The following is a 14,298-nucleotide window of genomic DNA, read 5'->3' as shown; positions in this document are numbered from 1 at the left end:
GGGGTTTCACCGTGTTAGCCAGTGTGGTCTCCATCTGCTGACCTCGTGATCCACCCGCCTTGGCCTCCCAAAGTGCTGGGATTACACACTTGAGCCATCGCACCCAGCCGATTGTTTGCAATTTTAAAAATAGCAATAGTGGTAAGGATGTGAAGAAATTAGAACCCCAGTACATTGCTGACTGTAATACAAAATGAATCGGTCACCATGGAAAACTGGTAAAGTTAAAAATAGAATTACTCATATGACCCCATAATTTCACTCCCATTATGAATTTACACAGATAAACTGAAAGCAGGTACTAAACACGTACACACATGCTCATGGCATCACTATGGACAGAAGCCAAAAGGTAGAAACAGTCCAAATGTCTATCAATAAAAATAAATTGGTGTATATGCATATAATGAAACATTATTCAGCCATAAAAATATACAGCACTGAGACAGGCCACAACATGAAGAAACTTCCAAAACATTTGCTAAGTAAAAGAAACCAGACACAAAAGCTCATATATCATATTACTGAATTTATATGAAATATCCAGAATTGGTAAATCCATAGAAATAGAAAGCAGATTTATAAGTTACGAAGAGTTTAAGGGAAAGGGGAATGGGGAAAAATCTTCTTAATGAGTAAAAATTTTACTTTGGAGTGATGAAAATGTTTTGGAAGTAGATAGAAGTAGTAGATACAAAACACTGTGAATATACTAAATACCACGAAATTGTTCCTTATAAGAATAGTTGATTTTATGTTATGTGAATGTCATCTTAATATGTTATTATTTTTTAAACCCAGAATGTGGATTGATGCTCAGGTATGTGCATTCCTGCTTTTTCCTTCAGTAATTAACTCAACACAACCTTTTCTAATCTGTGAAACAGCTGAGACTATAAATTAAACTACTATTTTTCTTGTATCATGGTTTTCTGAGATATACATTGAAAAAGTAGATGAGTCATTTTCATATACGTACTGGACATCAAAAATGTGTTCAACTACAGAACAAACTGCTATGATAAACAATTGAATTAAATTGGTGATATAGTTTGGATGTTGTCCCTTCTAATTCTCACGTTGAATTATAATGCCCATGTTGGAGTTGGGGCCTAGTAGGAAGTGATTGGATCATGGGGGCTGATTTCTCAGGAATGGAATAGAGTCATCCTCTTGGTGCTCTCCTTGCAATAGTGACTGAGTTCTTGTGAGATCTGGTTGTTTAAAAGTGTGTGGCACCTTGCCCCAACTCTTGCTCTCACTCTTGCCATGTGAGATGCTTGCCTCCCCACCTTTGCCTTCTTGCCTTCTGCCATGATTGTATGCCTGCTGAGACCCTCACCAGAAGTAGATACTAGCACTTTTCATCTTGTACTTTGTGTAGAACTGTGAGCCAATTCAAACTTTCTTTCTAAATTAGCCTCAGTTATTTCTTTATAGCCACTCAAGAAGGGCCTAATACAGTTGGTTAACTGTGTTGAAAGACATTGATATCATGCAATGTCCAATATAATAATCCAGTTAAAAATTAACAATGACTTGGTTTGCTTTCTCAGAGTGAATATCCACATCTTATTGATGTGACAAAGTATGATATTGGATAATACCTTTGTAATTGTGTGCTTTCTCATTTCTTAATGAAAATCAATTTCATTAACTTTTTACTTTATATTTCTATTCTTTCTTTGTTTTTAAGATATTTTTAGCTGTATTTAAGTATAACTGACAAACAGGAATTGTATATATTTAACTTGTACATATGATGTTTTGATGTAAGTACACATGTACCTATATCAATGATCAGCACAATCAGGCTAATTAGCATGTTCATCACCTCACATAGCAGCATTTTCTAAAGTGTAGTTTCGTTTATGAGAGAGGTCCCTATACTTTATGGAAATAATAAAAAATAATAGAAAATCTTCTATGACTTTTTTTCACTGTTGTGTGAGTTTGCAATTGGTGATATATCGACCTTACAGATATTAGGGAAAAAAATTTAGCAGCTTTCTAATAAAACTCATTTTCAGATGTTTAACAACTTAATTACTATTTTCTTTAATAAACCACATTTGAATTTTTGATTAATTTTAATAAAGTACAGATACAATAAAGCACAATAAGAATAACCAAAATTGTACATTTAAAACTACAGGCTGGGCACAGTGGCTCAAGCCTGTAATCCCAGCACTTTGGGAGGCCGAGACGGGCGGATCACGAAGTCAGGAGATCGAGACCATCCTGGCTAACACGGTGAAACCCCATCTCTACTAAAAACATACAAAAAACTAGCCAGGCAAGGTGGTGGGCACCTGTAGTCCCAGCTACTCAGGAGGCTGAGGCAGGAGAATAGTGTGAACCCGGGAGGCAGAGCTTGCAGTGAGCTGAGATCCGGCCACTGCACTCCAGCCTGGGTGACAGAGCGAGACTCCGTCTCAAAAAAAAAAAAAAAATTTAAAGCTACAACATACAATGGCATGTTATGTGAAAAGATATTTTGCTCTATTGCATGAAAGTTGAGACACATTGGCCAGTCCAAAATAAACTTTAAAAAGCATGGTAGAAGTTCCTGTGAAAATTACAACTAGCTATGTCTTTCAAATTTGTAAAATGTATGTAAAGAAAAATAATTATTTTTTCTTTTAAAAATACTAAGCCAGCTGAAAAGCACATGATAAGACTTCTAAGACAATAGTGATTAATGGACCATATTTTGTAAATCACTTTCCTAAATGATCTATGTGTTTTATAGAAAGTCTAAGCAAATTTTACTATTCCTGTCATAGTTTGAGTTTCTATACTTCTTTATTTGCTACTGTTAACAGATATCTTGTATGTTTTGCTACATGCAAATGGCTACCTTTGATTCTGTTTAATTCTACTTTTTAAAAAGGTTCTTGTTCAAGGAAAGGGCAGAGTTTAGAGTAACCTACTCTGGAAGATTCCACTATCTATGCTTGCCTTACAAGATTTCCAGCAGCCCATACTTCAAATGTAATGTGGAGAAAACATCTAAAGAGAATCTTCATTGACTTTTTGTAGTCCAGAACATGAGGTCATATAAACGAAGATAAACGTTGCAGCAAAACCATCCTCTTTAATGAGTGCCCAGAACTTCTTGGTAAATTATCTTTGGCAAATTGGTCTCATTACATTTTCATTCTACAAATGTTTTTGTGTGTGTTTCTTATCTGCTGTGCACCATTGTAAACATTCAGAGTAGCAAGTCTGAAACATGTAAAACCTAACATGTGATTTCAAAAGTCCCAAGAATAAACTGAACTGCCATATTGTCACCTACAAAATCCTTTCCACTTCTCCTAAAATAACTGTCTGATATGACTTGACTGTATTCCTACTCAAATCTCACCTTGAATTGTAATAATCCCCATGTGTCATGGGAGGGACCCAGGGGGAGGTAATTGAATCATGGGGATGGGTTTTTCCTGTGCTGTTCTCATGACAGTGAATAAGTCTCACAAAATCTGATGGTTTTATAAACAGGAGTTCCCCTGCATAAGCTCTCTTGCCTGTCGCCATGTAAGACATGACTTTGCTCCTCCTTCACCTTCCACCAGAGTGAGGCCTCCCCAGCTGTGTGGAACTGTGATCCAATTAAACCACTTTCCTTTGTAAATTACACAGTCTCAGGTACGTCTTTATTAGCAATGTGAGAAGAGACTAATATGCCATCTAAATTTATTGCAATTACTTATTTTACAACTATAAATGAAGTCAGGATTCAGGAATTACACCTATTTACAGTTAAATCTCCAATATCTAACAGACTGCTGACTTACACAAGATAAATGTTCAAGAAATTTTTGTTGAATAAAACATGTATCCAGAGACTAAAATGGAATCAACTGTGACTTTTGTTCCTCTTTACTGTTTAAAGAGGAAGGTAAGTTTAGATAACTCAAAACATTACTGACAAAATGCTGCAGTCATCTGAACAAATCATTTCCAGATGAATTGGTGACTTCTCTAACGTGATTATTAAAAATAAAATTAATTAATTTAGAATATTATACAGACAATCCACATTTTCATTTTAATCCTCCAGAGCTAATCAACTTTTTGCCTTAATCTCTTTATGGTTTATTTTCTTAATTTCCATATGTATGTATATATTTTTTAACATAAGTGATCACATTAAGCCAAGTGATATCCTTATAGTTGTATTGTCTTTAAAAAACTCAAACTTCTTAATAAATTAGCAGATGTTTGTATTATATGTTCTTGAATTTAGTTAGAGCAAGTGAGTGAACCATAATAGTGCCAAAGCAATAGAAAATCCTGAGGCACAAGAAGCACAAGGAGTCAAATGGGACTATGTATAAATTTTATACAGTAATTTTAATTTTACATTGAAACATGTAGACAGACTTTTAAAATACAGTAAATTATTTCACTACTTATTTGAAACTAATTTTCACACTATTTCTGCCTTTTTAAAATAAGAAAATAATGAGTTCAAAAATTGTTTACATTATTTTTAACTCAATTGTTTTTTTGTTCTCAGTTAAGGTATGAAGCTAACACCCTAATTTCACAACAGTTTGTATTTCATTTATAACTTAATAATGCAATATTCTGTATATTCTATCAGAGAATTAATTAAAATTAGAGATGGTAAATACAAATATAATTTCTGTAACTACCTTTAGCTCAAGTTTATTTTGGAATCAGATTATTTTTGAAAGAACAGAGGAGTGAGTGAAATAACTCTGATTGAATGTTGAATGAATCAGAATGGCAAAGTCAGAAAATTATGTTTCTGCCCAGTCTTGATGCACTTGCTAGCTCCAGGCTATAGTTTGAGTCTGAAGTATAAATCAAATATGATTTGGATACTTTTCAGTATAAAACAGAAAAAAGGAGACAATTCTATTTCCAAGTAGGGTAGTAGGGTGTAGAAAGCTAGAGAATATTGCTCACCATCCGTAAAGAAGGTCAAATAAACTACAAAATTACTATTTTTTGAGGTTGTAAAGTAACCAGTAGCTCTGAACTCCAAAGAGTGACAAGCTTTTCTAAGGAGAGATGAGCCAAACAGGCTCTTTAATCTTGGCAGAGAATGGGAGGAGAAGGTGGTTGCCACAGACATGGATTAGAAGAAAACAATGAAAATTATTACTGAATTCTTAAATAGTAAATGTGGTCTACTGTGACAGATTAGAAGCCTGGAGAATCCCCAAGAACTATTAGATTGGCACTCATTTCCAAGCTTGTTCTAACCTCCACAGATTATTTTGAGAATGATTACAGACAGGTAGGAGACAAGGGGAGAGTCCCTTCCAGGGTGAGGTACAGGCTTGAAGTTGCACACATCTCCTAGAGTCTTCTATCAAACTAAGAAAAATATTAAACTGCTGAGGAATAACTAGGAAATCCACTGATCTCCAAGGCCCAGGTAAAGATCCTTGACGTCTGGATGCAGAGAAGGAAGTAAAATGTCTCTGCTCCAGTGGGAGGGGCAGAAAACCTACTGGGGCCCAGCATTTACACCAATACAAAGCAGAGTTCTGTTCCCATTAGAAGGGGTAGGAAGGCCCTGATCAGTGTAGCCTCAAAGCCCTTGAGGAAATATTAGTAAAACAAACCCAGAAAAGTATAGAGAGATAACACATCTAAATTAGATTTGTCCCAAGAATGAAAGGTTCACTCAAAACTTAAAAATCAGTCAATGTAGTCATGAGGTGAAAATAACAAATCAATGCCATCTCAATAACTTCAGAAAAAAATTTGACAATGCTCATAATCTGTTTATGATTTTTTAAAAATAAGCAAAGTATCAGTAAAAGAGAACTTCCTCAACTTTATTTAAGAATCTATTGAAAAAACTACAGGCCTGGTACAGTAGCTCATATCTGTAATCCCAGCACTTTGGGAGGCTGAGGTGGGTGGATCAGTTGAGGTCAGGACTTGGAGACCAGCCTGGCCAACACGGCAACACCCCGTCTCTACTAAAATATACAAAAATTAGCCAGGATTTGTAGTGCATGTCTGTAATTCCAGCTACCCAGGATTCCGAAGCATGAGAATCATTTGAACCTGGGATGTGGAGGCTGCAATGTTGCAGTGAGCTGAGATCATGCCAGCCTGAGTGACAAAGTGAGATCCCACGTCATACACACACACACACTGCAGTGTATATCATACTTAATGGTGAAAGATTGAATGCTTTCTTTTTAAAGACTGGGATTGAGGCAGAAGTGTCTAATTTCAACATTTTAATTCAATGTTGAATAGGGTTCTAACAAGTGAAGTTAGGCAAGAAAAAAGATTAGAGACATCATGATTGGAAAGAAAGAAATAGAACTTTCTCTATTTGAAGTCAACATGATTGCCTATAAGAATCTACAATAGCTGTTATAACCCATTTGTGGTTTTAACCAGGTTGCAGGCTATAAAACCATATGCAAAAATAAATTGTTACAATGCACTAGCACCAAATGTTTGGAAATTGAAATAAAAATAATACAAAACTGAAATATAAATGGAAATGAAGAGTATTATTAAGGAGGAGATACTGTTTGTGGCAATGGATTTGTAACTGTACACATTTGTCAAAACCCACTTAAATGAACCTGAGAGAAGGTAAATTTTATTAACTGCAAAATATACCTCAATAAACCTTACCTTAAAAATGCCCAATAAAAAGGAAAGAGTGGGAGCTACTGTGGAGAAAGGATTCTCCAAAAAATTAGGAAAAAACCTGGAGCCCTCTGACTTATGGGAAATCAGCAGAATTCCAGATACCATGAAACACAGAGATGATAGTGAAATGGTTACGAGTAACACTCTGAAGCCAAATGACAGGTGTTTAGATGCTGGTACCTCTACACCAAGCAGCACAACCATGGCAAGTTGTTAAACTGCTCTTCTGTGAAACAGAAGTAATACTAACACCTTCTTCATAGGATTGGTTTGAGGGTTAAACTAATGAAAGACTTACAGTACTTCACTTACAAGGAGCACTACATATGTGGTTTTAAATATATATATTATTATGTATTTTAATGAATAATTAAATCACGAATATATTCACTAATTTATCAAATAAAATAAGTAACACAAATCAAAGGCAGCCAGAAATATGAAAATTTTAGAAGCAGTGTTTGAGAGTAGGAGGAATTGTGTTTATTTTTTTCTTTCGAAACCAAATGTTTATAAGAACTGTGGTGGATATTTGAGTTACCCAATACATTTTGATAATTATTATTCCTTACAGATGATGTGTGTTTTGATTAAAACAATAAATGAGAATGAGTTCAAGCAGTCATTAAGCCAATGTTTACTATTCTTTCCTGGATGCTTGATGGGTGAGGTTCCAGCATTGCTTTTAATGGGATCATGGTCCAGTGGAGAAGGTAGGTACACAAATAAAGTCATGGCCCCATAATAACTTGTCAGCCAACAACAGACTGCATATACAATGGTGGTCCCATAAGATTAGAATATGGCATTTTTGCTATATCTTTTCCATGTTTAGATATGTTTAGACATGTAGATTCCACTGTGTTGCAATTGCCTACATTATTCCCTACAGTACATGCTGTACAGGTTTACAGACTTGGAGCGAAAGGCTTTGCCATACAGCCTAGGTACGTCATAGGGCACACCACGTAGGTTTGTGTAAGTACATTCTATGATGTTTGCACAGTGAGGAAATAGCCTAACAATACATTTATCAGAATATATTGCCAACATAAAGTGACATAGCTGTAATTAAAATACAATATGCCAAGTGCTGGAAGAAGAGGCATACACAGTGAAATGGGAGCTCAGGGAGGTGGGGGGCAGGGTTCCAACTAAAAACAATAGGGATAAGAAGTGGTAAGCCTAATGGAAAAGAGTTTGGGCTTGCTGGTCATTCAGTGATGGGTCAATTCTGACTTTGCCATTTCCTTCTTGTATGACCTTAAGGAAGTACTTTAATTATTTTAGCCACAAATTCTTCATCTTAAAACATAGAACATAATAGTAAGTATTTTCTTGGGCTGTTGAGAAGGTTAAATGAAAAAATATGTATGAAGGACTTAGTAAGTACATGAAAATCACTCTTGATAAATGCTAGCCAGCATTATATTAGTAGTATTTGTTTCTACGAATTACATCGTACTAACATAGTATTTAGCACACCATTGTCCCAAGTATTTCTGATACTTAAACAAAGCATTTTTACGTAATATTTTTACTGGATCTTCAGTAATTGTGCAAGGCAGAATGACAGATTTTATTGTTCTCAATTTACAGATAAGACCAACAGGAAGAGTATAAAAGGTCTTGTACAACTGTTATAAGTTTTTTTAATCTATCTGTATTAGCCTGAAATGACTTGATTTTCTGAATTTTTCTATACTGTTTTACTCATAATTTTTTGATCCATTACGCAATGATGCCTAAAACATAGATGTACACACACACACACACACACACACACACTCTCTCTCTCTCTCTCTTTCTCTCATGTGCACACACACAATAAGACTCTGTATATGTTTATTTTCAACCTGTTACATAAATTGTGGCCCTTTAATATAGCTTTTGGATAATCTGAATTTATTTTATTCTAGCACAATCAATTTTTCCAGTTCTTTAAATGTGTAATTTGGTAGGTTTTATTACGTTAAGAATATTTCTATTAGAAATAACAAAATAACTAAGTTCTACAAAGGACATTTAATGTCAAATTTCATTTCTAAGGGTACAAAGACAAAAGACATAATAGAAATAATAACAAAAATGCTTTGTTACTGATTTATTATATCTTATTTGCCTTTTAAAAATATCATTTTATTCATTCTTTTAATGCAATTGCCACATGATTTGACTCATGGAAAATGGAAGACAAGTATTACTCAATACTACCTCTTAGATACCTGGCAGAGAAAAATGGTTTCACACATGAAAAAGCAGCAGTAGGGAAATTAGGTGAAATATCACATGAAACTAAGCTCCTATATTTTATTAAAATTTGTAAGTCACAGATTTAAAAAGATGTAGATACCGTTCATAACAATTCAGTGATTTGCTCAATTTGGTTAATCTTATCAAACAGGGTTTTATGGGGTTTTTCTTGTAGGCTTCATGATACAGCTACCAGCTGTTAAAATTGGACTTAGGATTTCAGATCTTGATTCTTGTGTACAATTTTGAAAAAAAAAAAATTGGAAGTCAAAGTAAGCAATATAAAATTAATAAAACAATTGGTTGACATGACAAGGAATTTATGTCCTTAAAAGAGTGTAGGTAAGATACACAGTTAAAATGTTACTATATTTGAAATACAGATATTCTACCAGCAAGAAAAATATTTGTTGGGAATGAAAAAATGACTCCATGTGTTGTTAATCAATCATTCAGTTAGCTTCCTGCTGGTACTTGTATAAGATCTATTACTGTTGTGAATATTTTACCTGTGAAATCATGGAGAAAAAATAATTAAACACACATTAACCAGACCTAGGGGTTTGAGTGTAGCAATCTATTAATCAATATTGATTGAATATTATAGTAGACATCATGAAGGAGATGGGTTTTAGCTATGCCTTGAAATATGAATAAGATGATGGTAGCAAGAAGGCAATAGAGTAAGAAGAAGATGCAGGAGAAGAAATTTCAGGTGGGAAAATATGACATTTCCACAATTTCTTCATTCACTGTAGAAAATTGTATGTCTATTCAATTTTTCAGATCAAATAACTAAATACACATGCTTTCTTTTCTAATTCTCTGTCAAATCTTGGCAAATATGAAATATCACTATATGATTTTTGAAGTTACTTCTTCAATGTGAGTTAATTTTAAAATAGCATCAAACAATATTTACTTAGTCATGCATTCACTTACTTCAAAATTCCCACCTACTCCTCACTTCTCATTTCCATTGCCTTAGTTCAAACTTTCATGTATTCAGTTGATATTTTGGTGTACCTATTATTTGCCTGGCATTGTTCTGGGAATATAAAGACAAGCAAAACATGACCTGAATCCCTAACTTCTGGAAGCTTGTAGTCTAATGGTAGGAACAGACACTGATCAAATGATTCCTTAAATAAATGTAAATTCACCCTTGAGTGTAGTGCTAGAATAAAAGATGTTATTGGAGCATATGAAAGGGAGAGTTGACCTGGTCAGGAAGGTCAGAGAAGGCTTCTTTGGGCAACTGACAATTTAATATCAACCTAAAGGATGAGTAAGGGTTAGCTAGAAAGGGAAAAGCATTACATATGAAAGGCAAATCCTTTGCAAAAATCTGTACTGAGAGAACATTTGGCAGGTATGATCTTAGGATGTCAACATGAATGAATAAGAGAGAGCAAGGAGGAATTTGGTGCCAAGTGAGCTTGGTGCTTTTTCTCCTGGATTATCTCTGGTCACCCTCTAGTTCAGCATCACTCTAGATCCTCTCCAATCCAGTCCTGTCATATATGTTTTATGGAAGTTAATATGATTATATCACTCCTGTTCATAAGCCTGTTTCTTCATCCTTCATGGAGACACCTGCACTCAGGCATGATATGTATCTCACCATTGCCAGAACATGGTCTGCCTTTGAGTGATCTTTGAACTGGTCACCTTTCTTGACCCTTGAATTTGCTTTGCCTGGATGGATCTGCCAGTAGCCTGGCAATCTCTTCATCTTTTCTGCTGAGGTCAAGTATTACCCTCCGTTTTGGGACCTTCATGAGTACCCCCAGGGTGGGAATCTTTCCTCTCTGTGCTTCCACAACTTTCTTTGCCTTCCCTGTTCACACCTCTGTTGACATGGCATTTGAAGAGAAGGTACGCTCTTTAGAGTCAGGGATCTAGTCTCACTGTTTTATATACAGTATGCTGAGAAATGTCTGAGAAAACCTGACACTTAAAAAATGTGGAGTTTTTGGGCCAAACTAAACATTTATGTCAGTTTTTTAGGCCACATTCTGATAATTTAGGATGAGTGATTTTGCCTGAATTGTTGATTCAAATAAATTAATTTAAAACTGCTCAGTTTCAGAGATAGCTTTTCTTCACTATTAATAAATAATGACTGAACAATTAACTTTTTTGGTGAAAACCCCAACAGAGTCTTAACTTTACTTAACTCCTTTACTTAAAACTAAGATTTTAAAAATATGTTAATTATCATTAAAACAATTGACTTAAACTCTATGCCTCAGATTTCTCATTTTTAAGGAGAGGATAATAATTATCTCCTAGAATAACTATTTTCTAGATACATAGTTTCTCTATAGAGAGACAATATAGATATCTATCTATAGATAGATAGTCTCTGTCTAACAATCCTAAGATTGTTATGAAAATTAACTGTTTAACATTACCAAGTATTTTGAAAAGTATTTGGCACTAAGTAATTGCTCTACCAGTGCTTGTTAATTAAGTAAACAAACAAACAAACAAACAAACAAATAAGTCAGGTATTGGCAGGCATTTCTGAGAAATTTCTGAGTTGTAAAGGAGTGTAAAGATGAATCCATTATAAATGTAGTGATTACGCTTTGAAAGAGCCCTTTTATAACTACCCATGTTTATTCAATATAACCAGTTGTAACACTGACCCTTCCTCAGCCTGCACAATTCCAGCAGCAGGAAAATAAAGAGACTCTAGGTCTTCATGTCATACTCTTGTACCACAGGTTGTATTCTTGGGCTTAGTGGTGAGTTAGGTATCTTTCTTGATGCTTCTTGCTACTGCTACTTGAGACAAATTGTGTCTCCCTGTTTACTTAAGAAAAAAAAAGTTTAAAGCTCATGCCATCAAATAATGCAACCCCCACTTCCCTATTGCAGTTATTGCTAAGACTCTAATGACCCATTCTCATCCCTTTAATATTTTTAACTCTGGTTTACTGTGACTCTTTGCAATACTATTGCTGTTGCAATTATTAAGAATTATCGATATAGATGCCTCTCTCACTTCCCTGGCTTCAAAGTTCCTTGGCGTTTACTTCTCCATAGATATAGTCATTCCTCCATCTTCAGCCTTTCTTTCTCCTCATTTCAACTGAGGTATCATCAGTAACAACTGCAACTCCTCCAAATTTCAGTTTCAAGCATAAAACCAGTTTCTACTCATTCTAGTCACCTACCTCTAATAGTTCTTTACCAGTCTATGACTAACATTCTATTGACTCCATGCCTTTTCATTCTCCCTTTCTGACTTCATTCCTCATTTTCTTCTTTTTTAACAGTTTAGATTTCATAGAACATCATTTATTAAAAATGATTCAACTGCCTTGCCCATCTCCATTCACTGTATTTATCTGGCAAAATCCAAACCCTGGTTAAATATAATTCAATATCAACCTCATGCCTTGAAGCTGAACAAATGTGAAGGAAAACATCATGACTGGTCTTACTTCAAATTCATGAGCACTATATGTAAGAGGAGAGCCAGAGCTCAAATTGAATTTCTTAATTCCTCTTGTTCTACCACACAGCTAAATAACTATATGTTGTCCTCACTTCTCAAACTTCCAGCACCTTCTTCTCAATTTTACTCTCAACAGGATTCTTAACTGCTGCTTCTAATTTCATTGAAAAAAATATAAATATAATTAGGAAACTTTTACACACTTTCCATCATTATCTACTTTCCTACGGCATCTGCATCTTATTCTCTGCCTTTTTTAGCTTCTCTGTGTAACCATAAGTCCTCTCCCTCCATCTGTGCATTATATGTTATTCCCCCCTCAGTCATTCCCCCATCCATTTACTTATTGTGGGCTGAAATGTATTTCCCAAAAATGTGTACTTTGAAGTCCTAACACTTAGTATCTCAGAATGTGATAGCATTTGGAGATAACATCTTTAAAGGGGTAATTAAGTGCAATGTGGTCTTTAGGGTGGGCCCTAATCCAACATTGCTGGTATTCATATAGGAAGAGGAGATTATGAAACAGACAGAGAGAGGTACCTGACTCAAGTACTCAGAGATTAAGGGGTGACCATGTGAGGATAATGAGAAGACAGTCATCTGCAAGCCAAGAAGAGAAGCCTAAGAAGAAGCAAAACATGCCTACACTTTACCTTGAACTTTTAACCTCCAGAACGTTGAGAAAATAAACTTCTGTTATTTAAGCCACCCAGTCTGTGGTATGTGCAATGGCAGCCCTAGGAAATGAATATACTACATCAGACAGTCTCACTATCTTTTCTGCAAGACTAATTATTTCTCTCTTAATAGAAGTTTCTCATCAGTATACAAATATATATTTCCTCTGTCTTTTTTTTTTTTTTTGAGACGGAGTCTGGCTCTGTGGCCCAGGCTGGAGTGCAGTGACCAGATCTCAGCTCACTGCAAGCTCCACCTCCCGGGTTCACGCCATTCTCCTGCCTCAGCCTCCCGAGTAGCTGGGACTACAGGCGCCCGCCACCTCGCCCGGCTAGTTTTTTTTTTTTTTTTTAGTAGAGACGGGGTTTCACTGTGTTAGCCAGGATGGCCTTGATCTCCTGACCCCGTGATCCGCCCGTCTCGGCCTCCCAAAGTGCTGGGATTACAGGCTTGAGCCACCGCGCCTGGCCTCCTCTGTCTTATACAAAGAAAAATTATCTCTTGATCATGCATTCCTTCCTGCAACTATCTATTTCTTTCACCATTTTCCATATAATTCTGCTTCTAAACTTTTATCCTCTCTTTCTTGAATACACTCCAACCAGGTTCTCTTCTTAAGACCATCACTCCATGGGAAAAGTGCTCCTTATCTAACAAACTTCTCAGTAATAGTAAGTTCTTTTCAATAACAATCTCCATATTGTTATAGTACTCAATATTTATTTGTTATCCTATTTGGCCTATTAACACCATTTAATAGGGGAAGGATAAGTCATCTCCCCTCCCTCCATTCTCAGTGCTTAACTTCGGACTTACGTATATCCAAATGTATACCTGGCATTTATGCTTGGCTAATGAGTTTTGCTTAATTCCACCTGTCCAAAATAGCACTCCCTTTTAAACAACTTATCCGTTTATCTCTACCTTAATACATGACAATTCCATTCTTCCAGTGGTATGGTTTGACTCTGTGTCTCCATCCAAACCTCACCTTGAATTGTAATAGTCCCCACGTGTCAAGGGCAGGACCAGGTGGAGGTAATTGGATAATGGGGGCAGTTTTTCCCATGCTGTTCTCATGACAATGAGTGAGTCTCACGAGATCTGATTGTTTTACAAGTGTCTGGCATTTCCCCTGCTTGCACTCACTTCATCCTGCTGCCCTGTGAAGAAGGTGCCTGGTTCTGCTTTGCATTTTCCCATAATTGTAAGTTTCCTGAGCCCTCCGCAGT

The sequence above is a fragment of the Colobus angolensis genome, unplaced genomic scaffold, assembly GCF_000951035.1.
Source record: "Colobus angolensis palliatus isolate OR3802 unplaced genomic scaffold, Cang.pa_1.0 Scaffold147, whole genome shotgun sequence".
NCBI lineage: Eukaryota > Metazoa > Chordata > Mammalia > Primates > Cercopithecidae > Colobus > Colobus angolensis.
This window is presented reverse-complemented; position numbering follows the sequence as displayed.